Source organism: Macrotis lagotis, chromosome 1, assembly GCF_037893015.1.
Source record: "Macrotis lagotis isolate mMagLag1 chromosome 1, bilby.v1.9.chrom.fasta, whole genome shotgun sequence".
Lineage (NCBI taxonomy): Eukaryota > Metazoa > Chordata > Mammalia > Peramelemorphia > Peramelidae > Macrotis > Macrotis lagotis.
In genome coordinates this window covers 674,745,630-674,752,961 of record NC_133658.1, presented here as the reverse complement: position 1 = coordinate 674,752,961, position 7,332 = coordinate 674,745,630, and the positions used below count along the sequence as shown (strand labels likewise).

The 7,332-nt window shown below is 40.2% G+C and overlaps 1 pseudogene; it reads right to left on the bottom strand.

The window, feature by feature from the left end:
- Positions 1 to 2,435: 2,435 nt before the first annotated feature.
- LOC141506147 (putative phospholipase B-like 2 pseudogene) lies at positions 2,436 to 4,559 on the bottom strand (annotated as a pseudogene).
- Between the last annotated feature and the right edge of the window lie 2,773 nt (positions 4,560 to 7,332).

Below are 7,332 nucleotides of genomic sequence, written 5' to 3'. Positions count from 1 at the left end.
GCGGGACAGGAAATGACATATGGACTTTGAGGTCAGGACCTGCTTTGGGCCATGAAGGACCAGTACTTAGCTTGCCTATTGGAGAATAACTGGAGCCAGGTGCTAAATCACTCCCCTATAACAATCATGTCCAAGCCACTACAGAAGTGCATTTTAGTTATCCAGAAGAGAAGTGAGGTACCTATGCTCACTTCATTCTACCTTCACCCTGACAGGATGGCTATTACTCTTTCTTTCTTAAGTTAGATCACTTGCTTCCAAACTAGGCCTGCTGGAGAACCATGGACCCCTAAGTCATGTGGCTGGACCAAGCCATCCTCTCCTCTCTCTCTCTCTCTCTCTCTCTCTCTCTCTCTCTCTCTCTCTCTCTGTCTGTCTGTCTCTCTGTCTCTCTCTCTCTCTCACACACACACACACACACAAACTTGATGTATTTTTTTGATATTTTGAGTTCAAAAACTGCTTGCTGCTTCTCCAGGAAGAGTAAAGATTTTACTATATAACTTTATATAAATCCTGATCAGTTTTATGTGTAATTTTTTTCTCCATTAAAGGTCTCTCAATCTTTTATTGGTGACACCAATCCTCAACAACAGGAATTTAATTATCCTCTCTCTGTAAGGTCCTCTCCTAGATCTATATATTTAACATTAGCAACTGCCTAACAGATAGTTTGAATTGAATTAACCACAGAGATCTCAAAGTCAACATTTCAAAAACAAGAAAGCAGGTTCTTCTCCCCCCCAACACCTTTTCCCAAATTTCTCTATTTCTTATTTCTTTTATTATTTTTATGTTTAAAAAAAAGATATTTACTTTGCAGGAATAGTGAGAACAAATTGCAAATATTTTTCCCAGTACTTTCAAGCAATACTCTCTAGAGCCTCATTCTTACTATTCTACCACCTCAAAAACTTAAGTGAATTAATATATAGTAACTGTCACATCAACTTCATATTCATACATGTTATCTATATCTTAACTTCAACTTAAGTATGTCCAGAAGTTACTATCAATATTCATTCCATTATTTTTTCAGAACACTGTTGTGAAAGCTCTGGAATACTCAGTGCTGGTGACTTTATGACTTCAACAAGTCAAATACTCCCATCTCCCTCTTCTAAATTTGAAAGGTCCTAAGGTGGAGGTCAAGAATATCTGACAAGAAATATATACCATGGCATTTTATAGCTTCAAAGGGGAAATGGCTCTGCTGTTTCTTTTCTTTTTTTTTTGATAGTCTTTCTCTTTTACTAACATTGCATCCATTTGTGGCCCAGAATCTAGAGAACCCAAGGTCCCAGTCTCCCAAACCTCTCAGGCATTCTGAGAATGGCGAAGCTCAGGCCTGTGAGAGAGGGGCTGCAGCAGAGAGGAATGAGGAGGAAGACATCCTCTGTACTCCAATCCGCTTCTGTGGAGGTGGTTGTCCCAATCTTCTCTCCAAGGGCAGTAAGCATGGTTAAACCCACCCCTGCTCCCCAGTATGGACCTGGCCAGGGAAAGGTGAAACAGCTAATGAGGGCGAGGAGGTGAGAGGACTGGATGCAGGGTGAGGCAGATGTGTGCAGGAGCTGAGGCAGATGTCAGGGAGGGACCATAGAACTGGGAGCCCCTCCCACAGATCCCAGAGGGCTGGGTTCCCCCTCTACAGTTCCCATTTATGGCAAGGTCAGGCACTAGAGGCAGAGCCCATCAGGAAGCAACTGAAAGGAAGATACCCACAGCCCAGAGAAATCCAAAGCCCCCAAATCACCACCGTCAGGGTTTCAGGGGAAGGTCTGATGTAGTTTGGTATTTTTTCCCCAAAATTTGTTCATGAAGGGCAGTTTAATGAAGGACGTTAAGAGTATGGACAAGGGAGGGATAGGGTGTGTGTGTGGGGGGTCATCCATAGTTCCTCCACCACTATCTAGGTGAGAGCAAAAGCCTGGTTAGGGGTATGCAGCCTCCGTAGATAGAGCTGTATGGGAGAAGTGCCTAGAAAGGGCTGAGGAAGGTGGAAGACTACTTACTCAACGAGACAGGTTTGGGGAGGCAGAAAGCAGGCTCCTCAGAGTCCAGCAGATACTTGAGGCTTCCAGCCACATCCTGTTTCCAGAAGCACCTCCCCTTCATCCTTGGCTTGGTTAGCAACAGTTCAGAGGCTGGCGTCTGGGGCTCAGGAACGAATAGGAAGAGTGGGACTGGAGAACTGGTGGTCCCCTAAGGTCCTCAGGGTCTCTTTGGGCAAGGCAAGTGGTTTGAGAGCCAATGAAGCAGCAGGGTGGAGGGAACTCAGCCCTCCAGGCCTGGCAGGCAAATTCCTTGGGGTTCCAGGGTCAGAAAGACAAACAGGCAGCCAGAGTGAGTGAGTGAGGAGGAGAAGCTCCAACTTCCTAAGGGCCCTGGGTTCAAAGGTAATAGGGTGGTGGGGAGACAGGTTACACCAAGTTTCACTCCCACCCAGCCTTGACAGGGGAGAATTTAAAGAGGTCTGGATGGCCCATATGCAACAGCTTGTCAAAGGGTGATGAGCTCCACTGGAAAGGTGGCAACATCCCATGTGGGGCCACTAACTGAGATAAGCTGGAAATCTTTAGCCATCTCATAAGAAGTCACCTTCATGTCAATGCCTCCATGGGATCTCTGGGATAGAGCAGGAAAAAAATACGTTCCATTAGCTGGCTTGAGGTCTGAGCTGGCCAAGATGGCATTCTCCCCATTATGCATAGGGGTGCAGTTATGACATCGGGACAGGGGCTCATGAGGGAAGTTGTTGAACCTCATCAGGCGGATCATGGAGTCCAGGTCATGAACCAGTTACTGGTTCCATTCAAAGATCCGGGCGCGGGGCCTGTTTTTATAAGGGAACCAGTCTGCAAACTGCTTCACCAGGTCAGGCATTTCACTGGCATTTAACACTGACTCAAAATATGGTAAGTTGTAGCTGGTCCAGTAGCCTTTCTAGTACAACTCTTGAGTCTTGTCAGTCCCCACCACCATGCCTGGAATCTGCTCAAGAATAGTGAGCAGGCCATCCATGGACTTGGGCTTTCCAGGAAAGAAAGCTTTGTAATCTATGTTCATCCATTGGTTGTTGTATTTACCACTGTTGAACTTCTTAAAGATGACGGACCACATGGACCCATTCTGGGCCAGCAGGTTGGCCATGATATTACACAACCACTCAAGGACACTGTTTTGTGGCTTAACATACTTCCATAGCTCTGCGTTGCTGTTGCCAATGGTCGGTCGTCTCCTGAGTCAGAAAGCCACTGCTCAAGATATAGAAGTCATCACAGGAGAAGATGGTCCCTGGGTAGGATGAGAAAACCTGCACATTTCCAGGGATGAACAGTGCTTTACCACTGGGCAGCCTCTAGAAATGAAATGAGTATTTCTTGATGATGAGAAGCATGTGCTGGTAGGACGTCCAGGTGTTGCGGGACACCAACAGCTCACTGTTGTTGAGGAGCAGCTTGATCAGTGCCGAGCAAGTACCCAAGCCCTTGACCCGCCTCTGCTCCGACTTCTTCAGGGCTGGTTCCAGGTCCTCCAAATCACCTGACAACTGGAACAAGAGGAACCCAAAAGAGCTGATGGTGAAATTCTTAGATGGGAAAGTTAAGTGTCCCTGGTAGCTGTCCTCCAGTCCCTTCAGCTGCAGAAGTATAAGCTCCACCTGGTGCCAGTACACCGCAATCTTGTCCAATGCAATCTGCTTCTGCATCCAGGCCAGGTTCAGTTCAATGTAGTGTTTCAGTTTCTCACAGTAGGTGGACTCTTACTTGAAGGGGCCACAGTAATACACCACAGTATTCATCCAGTGCATGTAGATGAGCTCAGCAGACACTGCTGCCTCCACCACCCCAGCCGCATAAGCCAGGAAGGCCCACCCAGTGTGGTCAATGGTGTTGCTGAGGTTGGCCCAGGCGATGGTCTCCGGCTGCCAGCCCTCCACCACCGGCCAGCTGGCCCATGGCTGTGTCCAGCACCACTGAGTGGCTTCTAGAGGGTGGAGGCAGGATGGAGGGTGGAGGTGACTGGTGCTGGGCCACAGACCCAGCCCAGGCCCCGGCCCCAGGGCCAGCGCCAGCGCCAGCGCCAGCCCCAGCCCCAGTCCCAGGGCCAGGAGGCTGCCCCGATCTGCTGTTTCTTTCTTTAAAAAATTGTCCCTCCCTAAATACTATAAAATAAGCAAATGCTTCTCATCAACTAAGTGAAAGTGAAGTAGAAATCAGAATTTGACAAAGACAATACCTAATTTACATTGAGGGAAATGCCATTCTCCAAGTAGTTCAAGTTCATAATCTTAGACCCATATTCTTTTTCTTACTCTAAATATCTATTTATTTTCTGTCTTAAACATTATCGAACCCTCTTCACATGGAAACTTCAACCTAGCCCTGGATTTCACATGGTGAAAGTTCCTTTGCTACTTTAACCTCTTGTCCCACTCAGAATATCCAGGCCAACCAAACAACACTCCAGACTTAAAGAACTCTCTACTGTACCTTAAGCCCAGGATCATCCATCCACTTAGTTTCAGCCTTCTTGTACCTGTGACCATCCCACATATACTCCTTTAGGAAAAGGATTATTTTTCCTTTGGGATTTATATTCCTGGCTCTTATTCAGGAGCAAAATATGTTACTGAAACCCAGACCTAAGAATTTACATCTGAACAGATCCAATTAACTCTCTTATTTTGTGGTTTTCAGAGTTTACAAAAAGGTTTGCTGAGATCCTGCCCTTGAAGCTAATAATACAATAATATATATATATATATATATATAATATATATATATACATATATGTATATATATATATATGTATCCAGTAATTTTTAATAATTTTTCTTATTTACTTTCCCAAAATAAAAATAAAAACAATGTCTACCAGATAGTTGGGGGTAACAAATATTCATTGATTTATAAAGTCTTTTAGGAGGAAGTTTAGTCTGAAGGAAAATGTGAAGAATTTTTTATCATTAGACGAGTTCAAATCCTGAATCAACCAATTACTAATTGTGTGCATTTAAGAAAATCATTTCACTTCTAGGGACTGATTCCTGATTTAAAAAATTAAGATGGTAGTCAAGATGACATAGGAAATATTTTCTAACTATAAATTTATATTACTGTGATGATCATTTTGTTCATAATCAATTTTACAAGAACAAATAAGAAGATTTAATACTTTAGTACAAGTATAGTTTTAAGGGAATTGTATGTACCCACCATAAACTTCTATTTGTTTTCTCACACTTGAAAATATCAATTAACATTTCAGTTCAGTCCTTCAAATTAATTTTTTGTCCTTGTAAAAATCTAAATGCCTATGGAAGACAATAATCTAAAATGTTCTAGTTAATTTATGTATAATAAATGAATTGTTTTGAGGTGAACATTGAAATATATAAATTGTCTAGAGAGGAAAGGTGTGTCACAAAGTTAATTTTTTTAAAAAAGCACAGAATAAATTTGTTGCTGTTAAATCATTTTATTTGCGTCCAAATCTTCACAACCCCATTTGTAGTTTTCTTGGCAAAGATATTTTAGTGTTTTCCATTTCCTCCTCCAACTTTCTTTTACAGAGGAGACAAATAAGGTGACTTACCCAGGTTCATATAGCTAATAAAAGTACACGGTGAGATTTGAATTTATGAAGATGACTTTGTCTAAATGCAGTGCTCAATTAACTGTGACAGGTCAGGTAAATAAAGATACATTTCAACTGCCACAAATTCCCTATTGTTTGCTCAGTTTGGCAATTATAGCTATGAATCACAGACCAGGATCTAAAGTAATTGAAATTTTGAATAACCATGACTTACTATTTACAACAATTGTTCTAATAATGTATTGATTATGTTATGTACTTTTTTTGGATGAAAGGTTGTCAGTTCCTTTAAGCTTTACATTTATATCAATGGTAGTCATAGGTTGTTACAATTTTCTACAGAATAATTGGGTTTTTTGCATAAAGTATGTTTTAGTTGCAAAAGAATAATGTAAAAAAATTCCTGAAATAATTTGAGCTAACAAGTTGTACTTACAGTAGGCAGCATTTTCTCTTTTTTTAAAAGAGGTTACCATAACAACCACCACTGGTCCTAATCCAGACACTGTCACTAAAATACAAAATAGATTTTAAAATAATCAATTTATCTGTATTTCTGGTTGCAACTAACAAAGAAAATGTCACTTGTGAAGTGCCAATTTATTCTTTTAGAAGTAAGGGAACAAATAAAATTGTGTAAATAATTAATTTAGATTCCTTCTATGTCAAGATCAAATAGCATTCTTTCAATATCCAGGAACATTACCAACTCATATATGATGCCTTTATGGAAGGGTGATTTTTATGTTCTTGCCACTGTAAATGTAAGAAGAATATCTTTCTATACAGAATAGGTGTTAAATAAATGTTAATGAATTATGGCATTATTCTTTAAGGAAGAAAAACTGAATGAGATGGTGATTGACCATAAGAAGCCTGTTCATCATCCAGGTATCCAGCATCATGCTTTCAAGTGAAAAATCCATGATCAGCCTTTACACACACACACACACACACACACACACACACACACACACACAAACACACACCTCTTCTGTGGTACTAATCATTAGATACTATGTTCAGAAAGTCTACTTTCTTGTTTTCATCAAGTTCCTATCTAGATATATGTTTTTATAGACAAAAAAATGAAGATCCAAGATCTTTATCTTTTTACTTTCAAGATTATATTGCGACCAATAGAATATAATGGACATGAGTTTTAGTCTTTCATCAAATATTTAGTACCACTGTGACCTTGGAAAAATCATTGAAAACCCTTGGGCATCAGTTTTCCTATTTATGATAGAAAGAAATTGAAATATATGACTTTTTAGATCCTTCCTTTCCCAGATCTATGTTCATCTACTTATATTAACAAGTGGGATAAAATACTTTCTAATTTTGTTAATGTCTAAGCATTCTCTTCTTTCACATATATATGTATATATATATATATATATATATATATACATTTGTGTGCATAAATATACATATATAGTTAATTTGCTTACACAATTTTAATTGTCATAAGGAATCTCTCAAAAGGTATTGAGAACAAATTAAATGAAAGGACTCAATGTTTGCAGATGTGCACTAAATGACAAAATAGTATATGAGGAAACAAAGCAAAGGAAATGAGGATGTCTTATTTGGATAGTAATGACTTCCTGTTTCTTCAAAATATAGATAGCTTGATTCAGTCCTGAGTTTTTCACTAATAAGAAATCTTAAGGATGTCAATTAAACATCACAAAATTGAATTTTACCAATTGAAAAAGAAACAAT